Consider the following 21,876-nt stretch of genomic DNA (forward strand, 5'->3'; position numbering starts at 1 on the left):
CAAATGCAACATGAGATAGTGCTGGAAGATGAGAGCCCCAGGTCAGAATGCACTCATTGAGTTACTGGGGAAGAACAAAGGGCAAGTACAAGCATTTATTTATTTATTTATTACATTTATACCCCACCTTTATTTTCATGATAGAAACCAAAGGCAGCTTACATATGGTTTCCAGACAGTATCTCATCCAGGCACTGACCAGACCTGACCCTGCTTAGCTTCAGCAGGGTGCTGGCTTCATGTGCCTTCACACCATAGCCTGGGAGTAGCACTGTGACTAATGATGCTGCTAGGTCAAAGCCAAAAGAAAGCCCAGAGGCTCAAGCGCACAGATGTGAAAGGAGTGTCTGGAGTTGTACAACATACACAATACAAACATGGATTGTGAGAAGCATGAATCAGGGAAAGTTAAAAATTGTCAAGAAAGAAATGGAATGTATTAATATTACAATACTTAGCATGAGTGAATTAAAATGCATGGTAATGAGACACTTTCAGTCAGGTAGCTACAAAATATTTTATGCAGGAAATGATAAATTAAGAAATGGGGTTGCTCTAATAGTGAGAAGTGATGTAGCAAAAACAATTAGGAGCTATAACGCAAGGTCTGAGCAAGTGATACCAATGAGATTAAACGGGAAACCTATTAACATAACCATCATGCAAGTCTACACTCCAACAGCAAACACAGAAGACGACAAATTGGAGAGATTTTACGCAGAAGTACAGGAAGAAATTGACGAAAACAGAATGTTCTGATGATCATGGGAGACTGGAATGCAAAAGTAGGGAACATAGAACTATGAGAAATTGTGGGAAAATGGGGCCTTAGGAGATAGAAATGAAGCAGGAGAGAGACTTATTTAATTTTGTGAAGCCAACAATTTGTTTCTTGCAAACACATTTTTTGAGCAACTGAAAAGACAACTGTACACATGAACATCACCAAATGGTCAATATAGGAATCAAATTGATTATATAATTGGAAGCATGAGATGGAGAAGTTCCATACTTTCTGTGAAAACAAGACCAGGAGCAGACTGTGGTACAGATCATGAACTGGTCATATCAAAAATAAGAGTAAAGCTAAAGAAGAAGGACAAAGCAATCATAATGCCAAAATACATTTTAAATAACATCCCAGAAGAATATAAAGATCAAATAAGAAACAGATTTGAGGCTTTAAACCTAGCTGAGAGAGAACCAGAAGAACTATGGAGTGAACTCAGAGACATTATCAGGGAAGAATGTAAAAAGACAATACCTCTCATTAAAAAGAGAGAAAGATCTGAATGGATGACTGATAAAACTCTTAAAATTGTTAAAGAGAGAAGGAAAGCAAAAGCAAAAGGTGAGAGAACCCTAACTGCAATAGTACAGCAACTAGTACGTAGGGAAAAAGAACTATTACAATAGTTATTGTATAGACCCCAGGGAATGCTGTAATTATTGAACTATTGCCTTAATATCCCATGCAAGTAAAGTAATGCTCAAGATTCTACAACACAGGTTCTTACCATATATGGAGCGAGAAATGCCAGATGTCCAGGCTGGATTTAGAAAGGGAAGAGGCACCAGAGATCATATGGCAAACATGCATTGGATAATGGAACGCACCAAGGAATTTCAGAAGAAAATCACTCTGTGTTTTGTAGATCACGAAAAGCTAAGCAATGCTTTAAAAGAAATGGGGGTGCCACAGCAACTGATTTTTCTGATGGGCAACCTATACTCTAGACAAGAGCCTACTGCAAGGATAGAGTATGGAGAAACCTATTGGTTCCCAATCGGAAAGGGTGTGAGACAGGGGTGTATTTTATCACCCTATTTGTTTAATCTATATGCAGAACATACCATAAGGAAAGCGGGATTGGACCAAGATGAAGGAGGTGTGATAACTGGAGGGAGAAATATCAATAATTTAAGATATGCAGATGATACCATACTACTAGCAGAAACCAATAATGATCTGAAATGAATACTGATATACGTTGAAGAGGAAAGCACAAAAGCAGGACTACAGCTGAATGTCAAGAAGACTAAAGTAATAACAGAAGATTTATGTAACTTCAACGTTGATAATGAGGAAGAACTTGTCAGGGATTATGAATACCTTGGCACAGTCGGGCACATTCACACCAGACATTTATTCCACTACTATTCCACTTTAAACAGTCATGGCTTCCCTCAAAGAATCCTGGGAAGTGTCGTTTGTGAAGAGTACTGAAAGCTGTTAGGACACTCATGTTCCACTCACAGAGCTACAGTTCTCAGAGTTTTCTCAGCACCCGTCACAAGCTACACTTCCCATGATTCTTTGGGAGAAGCCATGACTGTTTAAAGTGGAATAAAAGTGGAATAAATGTCTCATGTGAATGTGGCCATTATCCAAAATGGAGACAAGAAATAGTCAAGAAATCAGAAGAAGGCTAGGACTGGGGAGGGCAGCTATGAGAGAACTAGAAAAGATCCTCAAATGCAAAGATGTATCACTGGACACCAAAGTCAGGATCATTCAGACCATGTTATTCCCAATCTCTATGTATGGATGTGAAATTGAACAGTGAAAAAAGTAGATAAGAGAAAAATCAACTCATTTGAAATGTGGTGTTGGAGTAGAGTTTTGCTGATACCATGGACCACGAAAAAGACAAATAACTGGGTGTTAGAACAAATTAAAGCTGCTTTCACACATAGAGCTGATTGCGTCAGTTTAACAGATTTAAAAGGTAGTGCTTCTGTCACGATTTCTAAAATCCCTTTCAAACTGCAGTACCTGTTGCGTTAAGGCACAGCAGCTTTTTCAGCCGATATACTGGCATTTTGCACAACTCACACAGCTTGTTTTTGTCCCTCACCCATGCCCACTGTTCCCCACTGTGTAGGAGGTCTAAGATCTCATCCCATTGCCATCCAAGCCCTCTCCCTTTAGGATCTGACTTTTTAAATTGTTTTAGTTGTATCAAGACTGGGGTGCGTGTGGAAAATGCTGCTGGTATCTGTGCCAATGCTGGAATACTGGTACAACATTCACCAGGCAAAAACAAAAAAACAAAACACCAGCACGACTAAAGGGCAGGAACGCACTGCATGCTGGGATGCCTGTCACATGAGCGGCCGCAGCTAGCGAAAAACTCCTGCAATCTTCCAGGTTCCCACCCTTGCTAACAGATTATTTCTGGTATCATTTATCATGGAAATTTGCACTAAACTTCCACTAGAGTTCTGAAGCTAGTTTGTGTGTCATGTGAAAGATAAATATAATGTGCAAATTACCAGGTAAGAAATCATCAGAATAATGGAATAAAGTGCAGTGTGAAAGCAGTCTAAATCAGAACGATCACTAGGAGCTAAAATTATGAAACTGAGGTTATCATGCTTTGCACACATCATGAGAAGACATGATTCACTAGAAAAGACAATAATGCTGGGAAAAACAGAAGGGAGTAGAAAAGGAAGAAGACCAAACAAGGGATGGATGGATTGCTTAAAGGAAGCCACAAACCTTAACTTACAAGATCTGAACAGGGTGCTACTGGAGGTCACAGATTCATAGGGTTGCCATAAGTTGTAATCGACTTGAAGGCACATAGCACACACACATGCTTATGTTAAGCATTGTATGTGGATCAAATATTTGGTGCTTATAGCTGCAGAAAATATATATGAGATCCTGAGCGCAGTAGAATAGTGGGAAATTCAGAAGTGCAGAGTCCCTTCATGATAATGGTGCCATGCCTCCTTTTCCACTTTCCCTCGTCTCCCTTGTCTTGTGAGGCCACACTCCACAACAGACATCCCTAGGAACCAATCAGTATGAAAGGGGAAGCTGTGTGTTAGCAAATAAGAAGAGTTTTCTCAATGTCTGACTCATCTCCTTTCATTCTGATTGGCTCCAATCAGCACAAAAAGACAAGGACTCTTTTCAGTGGCTAACATGCTCCCTTTTCATGCTGATTGGCTCATATACAGGGAGCTGACTTCCCAAAAAAGTAACAGGTCTATGAACCCCCGTGACCCTGGACGACTGCACCCCTGCCTGAGCAAGAATTTAATCTTCTAGAATTTGTACTCCTTGCCTGTTTTTATAAACTCTTAAAATCAATTTACATACTTAATGGCATGAGCTAGACATCTTTGAGGTTTGACCTTTGAGATGTTTTCAGAACAAAGATTTAAAATAAGACTATCAAAGATATTGTTGCGTGCCACCCCAATCTCCAAGCGGTGAGATTTCCAGGGGTCCCTGCACTCACCCAGGGTTTGGTTTCCTTGGGAAGAAGGCCAGAGGAGACTGTGGTGTCTTTATATAATATGGTTTATTTATTTACACACATTCCAACCTGAGTTTAGGATGGAGGGATTCAAGGCATCAGCAGTCTAATATCCAGCTTTCCCATCAGGGTTACAGGAGGCACCCCAAAGCCATGGTGCAGAGAGCCAGTCTCTCTGCCTGACTCCCGTTCCCAGCCTTTCTCAGACACAACTAACTACACAAGCCTCTCCTAGAACCCAGGAGGGGGGGAGGCTCTCCTGAAGAGTTTCAGTGACAAAAGGATCTCCCTGGCCCATTCACCAGTTGATGGGCACCTGATAGACACATTAACCAACCTGGCCACTGTATTAGATTAACAAAAGAAACTCATCTGACCAGCAGAGTGGGTTTCTCACCCCTAGGCGAAAGTCTCCAAATCAGAGGCTGGAAGGGGATTCATAGAAATCATCCATCTCAACCCCAAACCCATAACAATATGGTAGAATGATTCAAAGTCACTGAGATAATGTAAAGAATGCCTTCATTTCATTCCCGTCTTGTTTTTTTAATGAACATATCTGCTTCCCCTTTAAAATGGAATGTAAACACAAGAACATTCATAAAAAGGAGGCAAATTCCTTTATTTCTCAACCAAATTCTAGATGGTCTCAGAGGTGGCACTTTTGCCACAGCGGTGTAATGCAGAATTTGTTCTAGTGCTGTCTGAAAATATTTTGTGTGCATCCTTTATTTTAGCCAATGAAAACCCTAAAGTATTCTTAGCTGGTTGAACGTTTGCATATTGCAGGGTGACAGTGATAGGTCACATGTTTGTTGCCAAGACCTAGTTAGCTAGTGGCACTGAACCAAAGATTACTTTCCCATAGGCTCAAGCTGTATTGGTTTCTTTTGAGAGAGTTTGAAAATTCACTATGTGTTGGCACTTTGAGGCCAGTTTTATATCCATGTGTGTGTTGGCTGAACTGTGCTTGGTTAGAGAATAGATAAGCACGTCTTGCAGCAGTACAGTCTGTCTTTTAAACTTTCCAACTCTATGGTTCTGTAGAATTACACCATGAAATAACACTGAGTATATTCACAACCTCAACGAAATACAAAAACCACAATCTAAGTTCCACAAAAAATAGAATAATGGTGCAAAGCTGAAACAAAGTGTGTAGATATCATGTACAAAATACAAAGGTTCAAAAAGAGATTAATCATATAGTGAGAACTAACTATATATTCCACTGTCTGATGGAATACAGAAAGGAAAGATTCAAAGTTCAGCGATGGACTTTCTAGGCCATCCCAACACATGCTTAGTAGATGATGGATGAAAGTTCCTTCCCTTGACATACAGGTTAAGCCAGTGAATGAGAGAAACCAGATGAAAGATTTTTTTAAAGAGCAGCTGTTACAGCAATGGAACTCTTTAACTTTTTCTTTTTCAATGGCTATGACTAATTAAAACCCTGAAATACTCCATATGTATGTAAATTATCATAAAATGCTGACATTTTAGGACAAGCTGATGAGCACAAATTTAGCTAAATATACAATGCCTCTTATACCAAAGTACATGTGCTATCTTGATTTTCTCAGTCTAAGAAGTCGAACATGGATCTGAGCTACAGGAGGCTGATCATGTGGTGCAGTTCAGTCTTAGATTCAAACTGCAAATGAGAGATCCACAATGGAGTTCTAGCTCCACCTTCTGTCTGACAAGGTACTTTTACATGTACTGTTTAGTTCTTACATGGTGAAGCATTCAAATATGCAATCTGCCACATTGGGTAGCTTGACTGTAAGGGCTTGTTCACACGGCAACTTACTGTGAAATTGGTGCTACTTGCATCCCTGTTTAATTTGTGTGGTTCTCATGATGTTGCATGCAATCAGCAGCTATCACACAGTTTTCCCGTATCAACCTAATCCAATTCTAAAGCGAAAAGGAAAGGCAAAACTGTCTCAGCTTCGCTGCACTGCTCCGTGTAGGTGCTTTGCCTCAGTGTTTTAGTGGGCAGGCTCTCTTATGCCCCATTGTCAGCTCCCTCTCTCTCTGCTGCTTGCAAAAGCTGTGGCAGCTGCTGCCTACTTTGCTTTTCACTCACTCCCCCCTCTATTCAGTTTCATACAGGTTCGTGTCAATTGCACCCCCACACTCTCCTGCTTCATCAGGGAGAGGCGTGCAATTGACAAGAAACAATGAAACTGAGAAAAAAGCCCTCCCCTTCTCCATTAGCAATATCGATACTCCGGAGGTAGTAAAGGGGCAGGGCCACAGGGAAACAGTGATACTCAACCTTTCCAGAGGAAAGCCTACTTGTGTGAAAGGAAAACAGTGGATTTGAAAGTAGGAAGTGTGAACCTCGGAAATCTATTGTGATGGCAAATGCTGCATCTTTACTGCAGAGTTCAGCTCCCATGTGAATGAGCCCTAAGACTCTGGCCCCATCTGCACTATATACTTAAAGCATTATTATGCTATTCTAAACAATCATGGCTTCCCCCAAAGATCCCTGGGAACTGTAGTTCCCTAGGAAGACCAATTGATTGTTAAACCACCTTGGAAATTATAGCTCTGTGAGGGCAATAGGGGGTCACCTAACAACTCTCAGCACCTTTAACATACAACAGTTCCCAGGATTCTTTGGGGGAAGTCATGACTGCTTAAGGTGATATAATAGGGCTTTAAATGTATAGTGCAGATAGGGCCACTGTGTCATCAAGAAGTTGTTTTTTGTTGTATGAAATAAAAATTTAAATAAAAAATAAAAAAATTCAGAGGGAAATAAAGGGACTAAGAAATATACTGGGGATGGGGGGGGGAGGCTGTGTTCCACCATCTGATCTTTAACTTTCATCAACAGAAACAAAAACAAACTGACATAGACAGGTGGTTGGAACATTTACTACCCCAATTCAATTTCTAATGTATCTTGGATTAGGAAAATGCCCTACAATAAGCCATGTGTGTGTGTCAGAAGCAGACACCTTAATTCTACTTTTCTGGATCAGTTTTTGTTTCAAAAACTGCATGGGGCATTCAGTACCCCAATAAGTTTCATCTGATGGGGTAAAAAAGTACCCCAAATACTGGAATCAGAATGGAATTCCTTGTTGTTGTTGTTGTTTTGTCCAGGCTCTTTTTAGTTTTCAGAAAGAAAGCTCTGTTATAGGCAGAGCTTGGAAGATTACTTTTAAAAAGTAATAAATTACAGTTACAATTACTTGGCCCAAAAAAGTAGTAACTACCGTTACAATTACAATTGCTCTGAAAGTAACTGATTACTTTACTTTTTCTCAAAAGTAATCACTACAATTACATTTCAGTTACTTTTTTTAAAAAACTCCTACAAGGTGCTGGCCTTGGCTGCTGCACATCTAAGAAGCCTAAAACAATATTAAAAATAAACACACACACACAGGGGGTAGTAGAATAAAAAATTTTATCCATAAGATTAACATAATGGCATAACAGAATCTCACATCCCCCCAAGCAATGAAGATACCCCAACTCTTGAAATCAAATTTTACACTTGAAATGCTTTTATAACATGTTTCTGTTATGTCTCAAAAGAACAAGATGCTCAAAGAGCATGTCAGACAAGGAATGTCTTTTTACAGTTATTACGTTGCCACCAGTACTGAACAGGCGTTCTACTGCGGCGCTTGAAGGCATGCCTGTGTTGTGCTGCAAAAAACACCGCAGCACACGTGGAAAGCCATGGAGTGATGACACTTCCCTGCTGGGAGACCTCAGGTACCTCACCAGTTCCTCCTCAGCAGTGTCCACTGCTGACTTCTTGCCCAGGGGCAGAAAGTTAAAGAAGTCATCTTCTAAGTCATCTCCTTCCTGGTCTTTATCTGAAGACTGATCACTGTCCTCATTAAGTACACCCATCTTTATTTCAGCTTTCAACAAGGCTTCCATTGTGTATCTAAGAAAGAGAGAGGATATGTTAACACATATATGTTAGGAAACCATCATCTGCTCTTCATTTCCTGATGCTTGTCATGTCCCCTGGTTCAGGGTCCAGCCTGAGCCTGTGGATGATGACATGGAAGGTAGGAAGGTGACCAAGTCACCACACTCATGGGGCAGCACAGCAGACCCTTAAGGATTACCTGCAGCAACCCAAGGTTGTGATGAGGAGCCCCAGGAAGAAAAGGCCCAGCCCCTGCCTACCACCTTAAGCCCTCTGATGCCTCCCTTGAGACAACATTTCCCTTGGAGTAATCCACCCAAAGGGCTTCCCTAATGTTCTTACTTGTTGGTATGGGTGGTGGCCTGACACAATTCCAGCCGATCTAGTTTGAAGCGAGGGTGTACGCAGGCTGCCAGAAGAAGCAGATCCCTGCCAGATCCCCACCTCTCAAGGGTTGTCTGCTGCTGCTTCAGCATTTTGGGAGGAGGGGTGTCATGCATTGGTTCAGGAAGGCCACGTCTCCTTGCCTTTATTGCTTCTTCAATTGCTCTCAGCTTCTCAGGGTGTGCCCTCTGAGGAAGAAGAACAAAGCATGAATCCAAGAAAAAATGGAAGAGGAACTTCACAATTTAAACATAAATAGACAATGGACACTCTTTGAGGACCAGCATGACAAAGGCTTACCTCAAAATGTTTCTTCACATTGGATGAGGAGGAAACAGCTGATCTCAGATTTTTGATCCTTGGAAGGCAGTAATTGCATCGTACAACAACATTTTTCCCACTCTGGCTCACAAATGTACAAGCTTTCTCAAAGCCAAACCATGGTACTTGCTGTTCTGCAGATGTGGCTGTGGGCAACTGGCACTGCTTCATGCCCTCCTCCTCCTCGTGCACAGGGCCTCCTTTCTGAACCTCACTTTCTAGTTTTGCCTCCTCAGGATCAACAAGCTGTGACTCAAGTGGCCGCACTAACTGACTGCTGCTCTCAGCAGCAAAACCTGCAACAGGCGTCTCTGTAATAAACAAGAGATAATGCTCCTATGTGGGTGAACTTCAGCTGTGATGTGCCCCCATCTCTTCCCCATGCTGCAAGATGCCCCAGTCAGAGTGGAAGTAAGCAGGTCGATAGCACAATTAAAAGAGATCCTATTTGCATCATTTTTGGTCATTAAATAACCCTGCCTGGGCCAGTCTAACCTACTATCTCACAGGGTTGTTGTGAGAACAAAATGAGACTAGGGTTCAAATCCCCACATAGCCATGAAGCTCACTGAGTGACCTTGGGCCAGTCACTGCCTCTCAGCCTCATGAAAACCCTATTCATAGGGTCACCATAAGTTGGAATCAACTTGAAGGCGGTACATATATTTTTTATTTTGAATATGATGATTATGATAATAAATATGCAGCATTTCAAATTAATTCTGTATGAGAAGCATTCCATGCCAAGCTTGGAAAACCAAGGATGAGGTATAAAATGTAGACAAAAATACTTTTGACAAAATGCCGTTTATATTTTATATATATGAGCCTGGGTAGGGAACATTTAATCTAGCCTACTTGCTTTCAGCAAGAAGGGTTAAGTGCCTTCAGGCTAGGACAGTCACCAGAAGGCCACAGCAGAGACAAAGGAGCCTAGTATTGTGGAGACGTTAGATGGGAGCTTTGGGGAGTAAAGATGGAGGCTCCTGAAGGCTGCAATTCTAAACACACTTACTAAGGGATTAAGCCCCATAGAACTCAACAGGACTGACTTCTAAGTAGATATAGTTTGGACTGTGCTGTTGGTAAACCTTGACTAGGGTTCTTCTGCAAAGACATCCATATCCAAGCAGGGTTGGCAACCCCCTGCCTGGAATACCCTGCCCTTATCTTTTAATGTGGCTGCTCCAAATGTTTTTACAGATTTGACCCTTTACTTCAGAAAGAGGTCTGAAAAATGAGTAAGAGTAAGAAGTATCTTTTAAAATTGTTCTTTTCAATTCACTCTTGAATGAACATCATACCTAGGGCAGATCCACACCATTCTTTTAAAGCACATTCAACACCCATTTGAAGCACATGAATCCCACCACAGAATCATGGGAACTGCAGTTTGTTAAGAGTGGTGAGAACTATAACTGTGAGGGGAAAATGACACTTCCCAGAATTCTTTAGGGGAAGTCATGCACTTTAAATGCGAGTTGGATGTGCTTTACACATATTGTGTGAATTCACTTAATAAATTTTGCCTGCATGTAAATTGTTTTAATTAATTTTTCAAAATGAAAATAAGCTATAAAGTGTAGTGGGTGACCATGGGCTACTCACCATTTCTCAGCCTATCTGCCCCTCAGGATGAAAACAATGGAGAACCATGACTACCCCAAGGCATACTTAAAATGTAAAGGAAGTATTGTACAACCATAGTATGCAATTGGATACTTATAGGGACACAGCATGACAAAACTGGGTGGAAGTAAAAGTTCTACACTTAGGAAAAAGAAACCAAATGCACAGTTATAAGATGGGGGATACTTGGCTCAGCAGTACGACATGCGAGAAGGATCTTGGAATTGTCGTTGATCACAAGCTGAATATGAGCCAACAGTGTGATGTGGCTGTAAAAAAGGCAAATGCTATATCAGGCTGCATTAACAGAAGTATAGTTTCCAAATCATGTGAAGTATTAGTTCCCCTCTATTCAGCACTGGTTAGGCCTCATCTTGAGTGCTGCGTCCAGTTCTGGTTTCTGCACTTCAAGAAGGATGGAGACAAACTGGAACAGGTTCAAAAGAGGGCAACAAGGATGATCAGGGGACTGGAAACAACGCCCTATGAGGAGAGACTGAAGGAACTGGGCATATTTAACCTGGAGAAGAGAAAACTGAGGGGAGATATGATAGCACTCTTCAAGTACTTGAAAGGTTGCCACACAGAGGAGGGCCGGGATCTCTTCTCAATGATCCCAGAGTGCAGGACACAGAATAATGGGCTCAAGTTGCAAGAAGCCAGATTTCGACTGGACATCAGGAAAAGCTTCCTGTTAGAGCCATACAACAATGGAACTAATTACTAGAGAGGTAGTGGGATCTCCGACACTGGAGGCATTCAAGAGGCAGCTGGACAGCCATCTGTCGGGAATGCTTTGATTTGGATTCCTGCATCGAGCAGGGGGTTGGACTTGATGGCCTTATAGGCCCCTTCCAACTCTACTATTCTATGGTTCTATGAAAATATTTATATAAGCATGACTATCAAATATGTTTATTTTTATAACCTGTAAAGATATTTATAGTGCAATCCTATGTTTGTTTACTCAGAAGCAAGTCCCAATGTATTCAATGGGGCTTACTCAACCAGGGAAAACTGCAGCCTCAAGTGATAAGGAACTTGTTCTTTTAACAAGTCCTTTAAGTTGAGAGCTTATCCCAGTCTGCGTCTGTGTTGAAATTGCTTTTTAATATGTTTTTAAACTTTTTCTTAAAAAAAATGTTTTTAAAGCTTTTAAAAATGTTTTTAAAGATGTTTTGTTTTAATATATTTTAAAGTCTGTTTTTATGATTTTTAAAGTGTTTTTAGTGCTTTTGTTTGCTGCCCTGGGCTCCTACTGGGAGGAAGGGTGGGATATAAATAAAATAATAAAAATAAATAAATAAACTTCATTCATTTTGTAAAAAAATGAGTATTAGTTTCCTACATAATAAAAACTGTGATAAACCCTGCCTAATTTCTTTAAAAATAGGGTTGGAGGGAGAGAGATTTACAACACAAACACAAGTCTGCACTTTACTCACAATCATGAAAGGGCGGGGTTGCAGCCAGAGCTTTGAAAAGTTACTTTAAACTACAACTCCCATCAGCCCCAGCCAGCATGGCCACTGGATTGGGCTGATGGGAGTTGTAGCTAGAGCATGATCTGTTTAAAAAAAAGTTGTGCAGGGGGGTTTTACGTTTTGGTGTATATCTCGGGAATTAGACCACCTAGAAACTTAATTTTTTTTTAAATTGAAGCGGAGAGTCCAGAGAGTAAGGGGTGGTAGCCAGAGAGCCGGAGCCCCCCCCAAAACCAGAGACTCCAGCCGAAAACACACACACCGGGGCACACACACACACAAATCATCGTCACTCACCTCCACAGCTCTTCGCCATTCTGCTGCAGCCTTCTCCTCCGTTGTTGTCCTTGCCCTGGCTTTTTCCTTCGGCGTCCATTTTTTCCTCTCAGAGTCAGACGCTAGCAGGCTCCCCCTGCCTATTCATCTCTTCCCTCGTGCCTCCTAACTCAGATCACAAGGGAAGAGACAGTCTGCGCAGAAGTCCAATCAGTGTGAGGCACATGTCTTGTGTTAACCAATCACAGCCAGGAGCTGACTTCCCCTTGTTCCCGCCCCCAAGTAACGTCCAACCTAACGTGGAAACGTTAAAGTTGAAGCTGAAAAGTAGGGAAATTACTATTCGTTCCGTTACTTGCCAAATGTAATGGAATTACCCACTCGTTATTTAAAATTGTAACGAATTAAAAGTAACTCGTTAAAAATAACGAGTTACTTATAGGCACTAATGGTTCCCACCCAAAAATGGCAGCAGATGCATTTTCTTGTAAGTAAAGAAGTGAATATTTATTATTGCAAACTAACAGTACCAGCTCAGTATTGTGGAAAGAGAAGATGGTTCAGATGCTCTTACAAAGCACAGAGGTAGTAACAATAGGCCAGAGCTTGGAAGCAATTCGTTACAAGTAACGAATTACTTGTAATTCATTACTTTTTTCGGGAACGAGTGGGTAACTCCTTTACATTTTGATTGTAATAGAACTAAGAGTAATCTTGTTACTTTTGTGGAGTAATTGTAATGTTTCCAGCATTACTTTTGGGCATTACTTGGGGGAGGAGCAGGGGAAGTCTTCTGCTCCTCTGATTTGCTACACGCGCGCATTGCTGCCATCAACCAAGATGGCAGCAGAGGCTTCAGCCCCTTAGGGAAACCTTGGCCGTGTGATGTTCCTGCTTGTAGGGTAAATATGGTATGTGCTGTTTATATAGAAGACATATGGTAAGTGGAGTTAAAGAGGAGGGGGGAGTACATGAGCAGTAGAATGCTGGATGATTGGCTGAGCGTTTGAATGGCTGGGAGTATAGATGGAAGAATGACAGTTGAATCTGGGTGGATGTTAGTATGGTGGAGAAGAAGGTGTTTGGTGGTGGATGTTGGGAGTGTGGAGAAAGAGGTGTTTGAGGGTGGAGGTCAGGAGTGTGGAGAAAGAGGGAGTTGGAGTTCTGATTAATAATAAGTCAAGTACAAAACAGGAATAGATGAAACCATACGCTTGTGAAACATTCTAAAACTAATCTTGTTATTTCTGATATTTAATAAATACTTATTTTGTTTACCAAAGGCCTGATCCTTGGCTGGGGGATATACATACCAGAAGGGAGGGCAAGGTAATTACCAAGGCTGAACAGAAACAGTATCTAATGGTGGCAGCGGTGAAGGGAGGAATAATAACAATTCAAGTATCCAGAGCAACCCAGAGTTGTATGCGTTATCTATAAAGATACAAGGGGGTTGGGAACAGCATAAGCACACAGTCACAAAAGTAACCAGCTAGAGAGAGACTCAGGCAAAGTCTCTGGAAGTATTGGTTATAGGACGTGACTGGTGGTGCTGCCTAGCAGGGGGATCTAGTGAGATCTGTGCTAGAGCAGAGTGAGAAACCATATAAAGGGCGGTCCGGACTGGTGGTATCCCTGGTGGTGCCTAGTGAAAGGCAGTAGCCACAAGCAGGTGGGAACCTGACAGGGAGAACCAGGGAAGGGCGTCACAGGCCACCATCTTGATTGATGGCAAGCTTGCGTGAAAAAAAGCAGAAAGGTAGGGAGAAGGGGCCCCCAAACACCAATCAGCTTAGGGGCCCTCCTCAACTTAATCCGGCCCTGCTCGCTGGAAAACATTGTCAGACCTGTATCATCCTCTGCCTGGGAAACAGCCTCTGCAGTCTCTAATAGCCCCCCTCTCTTCCGCTGGTGAGGGAGAAGCAGCCTCTCAGCTAATCAGTATATCCAGGAACATTGGGAAGGGGGTTGTCAACACGTTTATGTTATGTTGGCTGATTGTCCCATCCTTCCTCCCCTACAGAGTCCTCTTCCTCAAGTGCCTCCCACTCCTGTTCTGAATCAGAGTACTCAGGGGGATCATGACAGTCTATGTGCTAAGATGAAGCCTACCCCCATCCCCAACTGGCAGTGTGTTTAGGATCTATTCACACAGTGCTTTATATCTGCTGAAATGAGGTGGGCATTTTGTGTTGGAAGTGATGGGATACAACTCAGCTTGCTGGTGGGTTTGCATGGAGAACAGTAGGTAGAGATGGGGACTTCTGTGCCTCCCAAACTGTTTTTCTGACCTAATCTGTGCTGAGTGCTGACCTTCCTTTAAGTGCTAGACTTATGCTCCTCGGATATATAACCTAACCTCATTTCCTGTGCTTCTTCATCCCACCTTGGGAGAGGAGACATCTTTCCTTTGTCTCTCTCCTGCTGAGATGAAAGAGCAAGCACGGCTTTTTCCATTGTCACCTTTAAATTAGAACTAGGATCTTTCCTATTCTATATGTATTTCCTACAATAAATGTAAGCTTTCTTGTTTTCTTAAAGCCATAGTCTCAGTGTGATTATATCCAGGTAAACTGTGTTCCATCAACAGCAATCTTGTTATAGTTTGGCTTCTGCAAGCATTCAGCTCCAGTGCTAACATTTTGATCTTGAAGAAGCCATCATCTGGACATTTACACTCATCCTACTCTTGGAAGGTTTACAAGGGTGTGAAGAGCCATAACTATTTCACCATGGGCACCATGACTTTCTGAAACATTAAAAAGGTTCTTATTCATTATACAGCCACGAGAGTGGCTGTATACTATAGCCAGCATGGATTTTTCACATTCTACAATGTTAAATTGAAAATACCCCCATGCCATTCTGATGCTTCCCATAAGCTCATTTCAAAACAAAACCTTACAAAACTTATAGTCCTGAACATAGAAACGCTTGCTTAACAACCCTCTCAATTTTCATGGTGATACACAAAACAGTCAGAGAGAATAGAGAGTTCAAAGTCTAAAAAGAGAGAAAAAACCCCATAGCCCTTTTGGACTTTTTTCCCTGAGAGTTCTCATAATCTGTTGAAATTCATTAAAAATCAGCCAAGTTCACAGAGTACCTATAATCCTAATACTGACGTTGCCCCATACTCTGACCTTCATCTTCTGCACTTTAAAAGTTAAAAAACATGTTACCAAATTCTTCCAAGCTACACAGCAAGGGGATTGGACTGAGAAAGACCAACCCAAATTGTGTTTGCATTTTGACAAATTTGTAGGGCAGTCCAATATCTCAGAGAGGAGGTCTGGTCTCCTGCTCCCCTGGTGCATTCACTATAGCTGCCCAATTTCCCTGCTTTTAAAAGTTGGATAGAAATATCTGTGGGCTATAGGTTTATTCTTAAACTTCAAGGGTTTTTGCCTATTAGTGTAGAATCATAGAATAGTAGAGTTGGAAGGGGCCTATAAGGCCATCAAGTCCAACCCCCTGCTCAATGCAGGAATCCAAATAAAAGCATTCATGACAGATGGCTGTCCAGCTGCCTCTTCAAATCTGTTGAAATTATTAGGCATTACAGCACAACTTCTTAATATCCATATTGTCCCCTCTGAATGCCATGTGTCCTGGATAGCTTGGGAAAACCTTTATTCATCTGTAGCATGAAAAGGTGTCATCTCTTCCCAGAAGCCTTGCTGAAATACCAGTGTGTACTTAAAACATTCCCTCATCCTGAAGTTCCTAATGTGGTATTTTACAATCCAACACTTTCAAAATGGCAGTGTTGGTGACCTTCCATAGAATGATAGATGTTAGCACTGGAAACATCTGATTAAATAATAATTCCAAGCTTGCCCTTGCCAGTAGACAATACCAAATAATACAGTCAATTTTTTTCAATACTTTTGCTCAGTTCAGGCCAATTTTAAATGGATTAAGTGATTAAACTTTTCTCTTGAGAGAATATTTCACAGACTAGGCTTGGCCATTAGGATGTTTCTCTAATGGGAAAGGGGGTAGTAGTTGTGATTAGGTTGTTTGCCACTTTTAGATACAATGAAAAGTAGGCACTTTAAAAGACTCCAACTCTCAGTTTTTTCAACCGTTGCCCACTTTGTAAGATGTTATGCTGCTTTACCATTCCTGGTAAAACCAGATTCTCTTTTTACATGAATGACTGAAAATCTCATTAGTTTATTATTAACAGCAGCAAGTAAGCTATGCTGAAGGTATGTGAAGTAATTCAGTGATAATTATTCCTGAACAAAATCATTTAACAAATAGTAATTGAGACAACAGCTTGAAAATGTTTTCCTGAGGTCACTAAATAACTGTAAAAAGGGATAGTACACCCATATGAACTGATGTACATGGCTGATAATATTGTTTTTCTAGACCAACCTCTTCAAACCCTATAGAGGTTTTCCCCACCTCTTTCCCCACCTCCAAACCTGTGGTGCACTTTCTGGATGTTTACAGCAAAAGATTTGGCAGGTGATTTCAAATTGGTCTGTAAACCTCAGCCTTTCTCACCTGCAATTCCTGGTTATGTACATGTAAACATTTGAAACTGCCTGATACTGAGTTGGACCATTGGGCCATCTCACTTAGTGTTGTCTGGCAGAGACTTTTCAGGCTCTCTGACAGGGGTCTTTTCCAGCTCTACCAACAGATACCAATGTACTGTTTTTCAAAACAATACAAAAAGTGCAAATTAGGTAAGTTCCCTTTTAAATGAGCTTAATCAGATTTGTGCCCCATCCCTGACTGCAAGCCAAGCCTACTTAGCACTATTTATTTTCTCAATATGTGGAAGCAGATGGAAGGGAAGTAATGCTCTAGCACTTCCTCTCCGTGTGCATGAATTTACATGTACGTATGCCTCCCCCAATCTCCACTCAGCTATTTAACGTCAGGCAGAGAGGTCTGCACCCTGAAGAACATACTCCAAAGCATTTGTGAAATAATGAAGTCTCCCTTGTTCAAGTGATCAAATTTTAACCACAACTTAAGTGAAAATGAAACAACAGTACTACAAAATGCAGAATTAACTGTTACTTGCTTAATTTCAAACCTAATACTATTTAGACAAAGCTAGACCCTGTATATTTCCTGTGACTTATGACCCATGCAGTAAGTTCTTTTCTCCTGTGGTTTATAAAAGGGACATCACCCTCACCCTGAATTAATGCATGGGTCTCTAGAGAGATCATAAAATGAGATCCAATGAGGTGGTTTAATGGAACTTTTTTCTTCTAACCTCCAGGATTTTTTTTTTTATGTAGTTGCTAGCCTGAAAAATAGAAGTCAGATGTTTCCGTTTATAAATCTTTTATTGAAAATGCATTACGAGAACCTTTTTAAGCGCCTCACTTGTACAGCAGAGTGGAACCCTCTCTTATTCCTGGTTTTGCAGAACCTCAGATGTTTATCATTTTCATTTTAAAAAAGTAACATATATAAATATGGTTGCAGTTGATAATACATAAACTTAAGGGCATCACTGGACTCTTGGTTATGAATTAAAATATTTCTCTTGAATGTGGTGGTTATAAGTGGAAATGGGACTCCTGTCATAATAGAGCTCCAAAAACGTTCCAAAAACTATGTTTGGTCTATGTACAGGGCTCTTGGGATAAGCAGTACCCAGCAGGTAATGCTCATAGCAGTTAAGACTCTGCTTCATATTGTAGTTAACTGGTAAAAATAAGCTTTGGTGAGCATATAAACATATATTTTGTCTGCCAATGGCTTGTTCTGATAATAGCATTCAAGGCAGAACAGCTGCACATCAACCTGTGTTCTTGATAGGAAATCCTTCATTATTTCAGATTTCATCTCCACCCTGTTTCAGAAGGGCTGATTCTAAAGAATTCAGATACTCTTAATCATAGACTACTGTTTATATATGGGTCTCCAAGAGCCCCCAAACCTTCCTTATATATGTCCTATCATACCTGCATATTTTATTGCAGATTGATGAAGATCCTGAACAGCTCCAAAATAATGCCCTAAGACAGAGTCCCACTGTGATATACAATATGCAATCAGCACATACCATTGGGCTGGGCTGAGTGAAGGGGAAGAGCTACTCATCTGTGGCTCTCCTTTCACAAAACACTGTTCCTCTTTTTCACTTACAATTTGCATTTCTATCAATGTGAACTGAGGTGAGATTGATGCGAGTCACAACAGTGCGAGTTGCCATCAATCCACTCAATTCTGCAGCACATCTTACACTGTTCAGGAGGCATCCTGCAGAGAGCCGCCGCCGCCACCACATGGAGACAGGCACAGGGGGCTCTAGAGGAGGAAGGGGAGTTAGACTGACTCTGCTAGCTTCCTTCCCCTCACACAGTCACTGGATTCAACCCATTATACTGATTTGCTATATGAGATCAAAGTGACCATCATTCAGCAGTTGCTGCTTACCTAATATTGGTAGGTGGACAAACTCTTGCTTTTTAAATCTTTCCACAACAGGGCCAAGGGCAGTGTTGGAAGGTTGAATGAGGGAGTCTTTATTTCATGCTGATAATCTCTTCCCTGGCAATGCACATCAAATCTTGAAGTTTGAGTAGATCATCACTTTCTCATATTAACAGCAGACGTGCTACATAAGAAAGCCAATCCCATCATTCATTAGCAAATTTAAGGAAAGCCTATCAACACAGGAAAATAAAGCTGTTTTCATCACTTCCTGAAAGGATGCTAGAGATTATCTCTTGAAAGGGATAGTAGATCTCCGTGAAAGACTTGCAATCTAGTCAGTATCAGTTACTTCAGATAAAAGTACTTGTTTTCAACTGGCTGGTCTAATGTAATGTTTACATTTTTAAAATCCTAAATCTTCAGAGGTGTGATCTAGCTCCCTTGTTCAATCCCTCAGTTAGGCACAATAAAGTTTAATAACTTTAATGTTATTGTTATAACTTTAATAACAGTATTTTAAAACAAGCTATTAACATGTGTTTGCATAAAAGCAAAACACAAATAAACAAACAAAATAGAACTTCCTTCACTACAACTTTTCTATGTGAGAAGTCTCCTTTTAAGAAAAGTGATGATTTAGTCATTGTACAAGTGCTCTGTAAGAGCAAACTTTAAGACAGCCTGTTGTAGTCAACAATCAAGCCAAGAATCATGAACATATGAATCATTGTGACAAGAGCAACATCTGGAAAACCAGTTGCAACATTCAAAGAAGTACTTCTGCAGTATTTACAATCCAATTAATGGAGAAGGGATTGAAAGTCACAGAGAGAGAATCAACTTCAAATGAGGCAAATCAAGCACACTAATGGATAAGGTGAACATCATGAAGTTTCAGAATCACTCACTGTTGGGGAAAGACATATCTTAGCCTGATGACAGGAGGAAAAATAGACCCTCTTAGTGTATTACATTTGATATTATCCCAGCATCCCCAATTGCAATAATTATAATAGCAAAAGAAACTCCCTTACTATTTTAGCTTCAGTCAAGTAATGGGGAGCTAGATCACACCACTTCAATTCATGGGTTACCAAATAGGGATCTTATGAAGTTGCTCAGTGTTTGTGCAGATGGCTTCCAGCAAAAGCTGCTTTGTCTGTTAGCCTCCCTTGCAGATGGTTGAATACCATTCATTTCATGTAATTCATCCACATCATTTACATTTGAGCACGAACCATTATTTGGCATTGTAACTGCACAATAATATTTTCTCCAGAATTTTTCACCTTTTAAAAATATATAGAGAACTAAAGAAGAGTCAGTGAGGAGCAGCATTTCAGATGTTAAAATATTTCATCTTCTACATTAACGAATTCCCCAAATTTGAGGCTGAAATTTACTACTGAGTGAGATATCCAAAAAGAGTGGTTCTTTGGCATAACAATGAATGAGCAAGAAAACTTTGGGGTATGCATGTGTTTTAATCAGAAATGATGAAGACAATTTTTACTTAAAAGATTACAGGATTAAAAACAGCACCAAGAACTCCTCAGAACAATTAATCTAATCCATTAAATTCTAACTTAAAAAAAACACCAAGTTAAATAGTTCCATCTAATTTATTGGGCAAAAATGAACTCAGATAAACCTATTATTTCTCTGATCATATTCTTCCTCATAGCCTACAGCCAAACTATCCAGAACACACCCAATCTCGTCTGATCTTGGAAGCTATGCAGGGTCAAGCCTGGTTAGTACTTGGATGGGAAACTGCCTGGGAATACCGGATGCCGTAGGCTTAAAGGAAGGCAATGGTAAACCACCTCTGAATATCTCTTACCATGAAAACCCATTTCATAGGGTTTTCATGGTAAGAGATATTCAGAGGTGGTTTACCATTGCCTTCCTTTAAGCCTACGGCATCCGGTATTCCCAGTATAATACCGGTATTCCCGGTATATATAAAGATTCATAGGGTAGCCATAAGTCATAATCAACTTAAAGGCATATAACAACAACAATTCTTCCTCTTACACATTCAGCATTCTAATTATTTTTAATTTGTTTTCTTGAGAGCAGAATTCTGTTCAAGTTTCTTCTACTGTGGTCTTGAAGCAGGGCTCCTGGGTTTTTCCTGGCAGAGACTCTGCTATTTTCCTGCTTTTTAAAAAGCAGGCAGATTGTTGAATTTTGGGGTTTCTTATAACTGTCAAAAGGGTTATATTGGGTTGGGGAACCTCTGGTCCCCAGGTCTAATTAGGCCTGCCAGGCTCCCCATTTGGCTCATAAGACTGTTTTGGCCAAGTCACACCCACCTGACCTACATATATGACATCAGGTATGGGACAGGTAAGGATGCACCTGGGCCAAAAGGGAACTTGTAGGCATCTGCAAAGCCCCATGCAAAGCCCAGTGCATAGTGCTTTGAAGCTACAGCAATCAACTGATTGTTAGGGTTTGCAAAGCGTGGTGCTTTTGCCAGCACAGTTTTATTTCAAACCACGTGGGCAAAAATGGATCCATAAGCTTCACACTGTCTATTAACTGCAGGGGCCAGTGTTGCATATCCCCATTCATTCCAGAAAAGGATGTGAGTGCTAAACACATATAGTCTACAGAAGCTTGCTTTGACTTTCCCAACATTAGGCACTGAAGTTCCCAACAATGAAGCTCCTGAGTCCCTGACAATTCTAACCTCAGCACTAATTGCTCCCTTAGGGGTGGAGCAGGAACCTGTGTGACAGTTCCTTGCACTACTTCCAAAGGGTTGTTTGAGAAGCCCAGCATGCCTCCAGTCAAAGCAGCTGTGTGTACGCTGACAGTAAATAATCTTTACAAGTGGTTCTAAAATGACACATATATGACAAAGCTAGATGACTCTGTTTCTGTTGGCATGTCTATGGTACCACTAAAGCCAGTCCATAGAGTCAGCCTGCCTAGGACCTAAGATATATTTCCAACTTCAAAATGGACATTTTCCATTACTGTGTTGTTTCCCTCTTTTAAGACTCATGAGCTTCGTTTTCTTTAAAAAAAAAAAATCCACAACAATTTCCCAGGCTCTATCTCTCGTTACAAAATAATTCCCCCCTCCTTTTCATGTGGTATAATATGAACATGCTCCCCTTCTCAGTCATTTTCCAATGGCTTATCTTATTTCCCTTCTTTTAAGGCT

At 40.8% G+C, this 21,876-nt stretch overlaps 1 pseudogene; it reads left to right on the forward strand.

Annotated features, from left to right (window-relative positions):
• Window positions 1-20,381: 20,381 nt before the first annotated feature.
• On the forward strand, window positions 20,382-20,500 carry LOC133364655 (5S ribosomal RNA; annotated as a pseudogene).
• Window positions 20,501-21,876: the final 1,376 nt, after the last annotated feature.

Source organism: Rhineura floridana, chromosome 9 (assembly GCF_030035675.1).
Source record: "Rhineura floridana isolate rRhiFlo1 chromosome 9, rRhiFlo1.hap2, whole genome shotgun sequence".
NCBI lineage: Eukaryota > Metazoa > Chordata > Lepidosauria > Squamata > Rhineuridae > Rhineura > Rhineura floridana.